This window comes from Atta cephalotes (assembly GCF_000143395.1).
Source record: "Atta cephalotes unplaced genomic scaffold scaffold00027, whole genome shotgun sequence".
Taxonomy (NCBI): Eukaryota; Metazoa; Arthropoda; class Insecta; order Hymenoptera; family Formicidae; genus Atta; species Atta cephalotes.
Window position 1 is genome coordinate 349,021 of NW_012130091.1, and position 3,188 is coordinate 352,208.

General features: G+C 31.6%; 1 pseudogene; it reads left to right on the plus strand.

Annotated features, from left to right (window-relative positions):
- The window catches only part of LOC105620577, a 6,843-nt pseudogene that overhangs the window by 651 nt on the left and 3,004 nt on the right, over positions 1 to 3,188 (plus strand).

Consider the following 3,188-nt stretch of genomic DNA (forward strand, 5'->3'; position numbering starts at 1 on the left):
ATCGGTATCGAACGCAATTAATGCGTTTAAGCCGAGCATTGAAAGACAAACGGTCGCAATATAACGAGAGACACGATAAAGTGATTTTGCAGCATGACAATGCTCGATCCCATGTTGCGAAAGTGGTCAAGACATACTTGGAAACGTTGAAATGGGAAGTCCTACCCCACCCGCCGTATTCTGCACGTTACTCCCTCTGACTATCACTTGTTTCGATCAATGGCACACGGCCTGGCTGACCAGCACTTCCGGTCTTATGAAGAAGTAAAAAATTGGATCGATTCGTGGATAGCCTCAAAAGATGACCAGCTTTTTCGACGCGGAATTCGTACGCAACCCGAAAGATGGGAGAAAGTAATGGCCAGCGATGGACAATACTTTGAATCATAAATGTATAACCAGTTTTTTACAATAAAGAATCGAATTTCGGAAAAAAAACGGCGGAAGCAAAGTTGTACCTAATACATTAACGCAACTTACATCAGTGCATGCGTCATGGTCTTCGTATAACAAAGATTCATCGCGTATTGCAATTCACACAATCACTATGGCTTCGCGATTACATAGAACTTAATATAAAATTTAGAATGCTTGCGAAGAATGACTTTGAGAAAAATTTATTTAAGTTAATAAATAATGCAGTATTCGGCTATGGAGAACGTACGCAATTACATCGATGTAAAATTATTAACACAATGGGATGGACGATACAGTGCAGAGACAATGATTGCGAAGCCGATTTTTCACAGCAAAAGTTTATTTTTTGAAAATCTGATAGCAATTGAAATTCGTAAACTTGAGTTGAAGTTCAACAAATCGATCTATATAGGAATATATATATATATATAATCTATATAGGAATATATATATATATATACTCGATATATCGAAGGTCTATTTGTATGAATTTCATCACGAATATATGTTATATCGCATTATATCGCAAAAAATGTGAAATTATGTACACAGATATTAATAGCTTCATATATTGCATCGAGTGATGATGTTTATGAACAAATGAAGTGTGATATCACTAAGTTCGACATGAGTGATTATTCTTTATCGATAATGTGTATGGTATACCACTTGCGAATAAAAAAATGCCAGGCTTAATGAAGGATGAAAATAATGACGCAATATTGAGTGAATTCAGAACTCAGAGCGAAAATATATGCGTTGAGGGTAAAAAGACACTAAAAAGATGACAAAAGATATCAAAAGTAACATTATAGCGTGAACATTCGATGATTACATCCGATGTTTACAACCCGATGAAATTGAAATGACGCGTTAACAGTCATGCAGATCAAAATTACTTCAAGTATATACGATATCTGAGATGAAAATCGCTGTGAGTCCGTACGACAAACGATATGTCATACCGAATTCAACTAAAACATTATCATGGGGATTATCAAATACCTTTGTAAAAAAGGTCGTGTAATAAGGTCGTATTATTGAAATGTATTATATTATCGAAATGTATACCCTAAATAATTATTGTATACATTTATACAGTATTACATTTATAATAAAAATAAAGATTTTTTTATATTAAATTGAAAAGATGGATATAAATAATAAATATTTTATACATCTTATGTATTTCTCATATACTTTTTATATATATTTTTATATTTAAAATAAATACATTTTTATGAAAATATAGTTTATATGAATTAAACTATATTATCCTTGTATATTCAAAAATTGTGCGATGCATCGAATTCCAATCATTTTACGTAAACCTCGTCTCCTCTCCTGCGCAATACTTTCTTCACGAGATACATGTCTGGACAAGCCGCGCAATGTAACTCATGTTCATAAAACGCTTCAGAGATTTTCTGCTATAGTTATCCAGTAGATAGGTTATCAATATGCTGCACTTTAGCGATTCTAAATAATCCAATTTGGTGTATAACCCTTCTCAAAGACGATTTTTTTATATTTGACACACATATTCTTTTGTTATTGAATATTGTCATTTACTTGTCGCTTACTAAGTAGAAAAAAAATGAAAACTTACAATATTATTACATTAAAGATTCTTTAAATTAATGCTTTATAAATATATAAGCTATGATGTAATTTTTTATTATTGAATGCAAAAACAATTATAAGATGACATCTCTCAACGCGATCTGAGTTTCTTTTAATTAATCCGAAAAATTTGTTACGTCTATATTTTAACATTAATAAATTTAGATTAAATATATTATAGATATGATGCATCTTCTTAAATATATTACAGATATGATGTATCTTCAAATCGTAATAAAAAAAAATGTAATTCTAAATGTGTAAGTATAAAATGCTAAAACAAATAATATGTTTTAATGTTTCCATGCAAACGTTCGCTATTGAAATCTAAGTTATCTTGAAGAATTCATTACTCGTATAAATTTAATGTTAAAAACGTTGTGAACTTTTTTTAAAGGTATAAGAGACCAACATCGTCAATCTAAACTATTAAAAAATAAATACATTATTTCTTCGAACGTTCTTGCACGATTTACTATTCACTGATATAATACCAAATCTTTGTTCAATAACAAGCATTTATTGTTATAATAGAATTAAAATTAATTGCTGTAAAATATAGTTCTGTTTCATTATTGCGATTAATAACAAACTTTCTACAACGATAAATTCGTGACATTAGCTACAGTTTTTAAATTTATTTTATATAATTATACGTTAATAATTTAGTTCTTTTTTTGTACATTTATTTTATAATATTTAATCATTAGGTATACAACTTTGCTTCCGCCGTTTTTGTTCCAAAATTCGAGGCTTTATTGTAAAAAACTGGTTATACATTTATGATTCACAGTATTGTCCATCGCTGGCCACTACTTTCTCCCATCTTTCGGGTAGTGTACGAATCCCGCGAAAAAACTGGTCATCTTTTGAGGCTATCCACGAATCGATCCAATTTTTTACTTCTTCATAAGACCGGAAGTGCTGGTCAGCCAGGCCGTGTGCCATTGATCCAAACAAGTGATAGTCAGAGGGAGTAACGTGCAGAATACGGCGGGTGGGGTAGGACTTCCCATTTCAACGTTTCCAAATATGACTTGACCACTTTCGCAACATGGGGTCGAGCATTGTCATGCTGCAAAATCACTTTATCGTGTCTCTCGTTGTATTGCGGCCGTTTGTCTTTCAATGCTCGGCTCAAACGCATT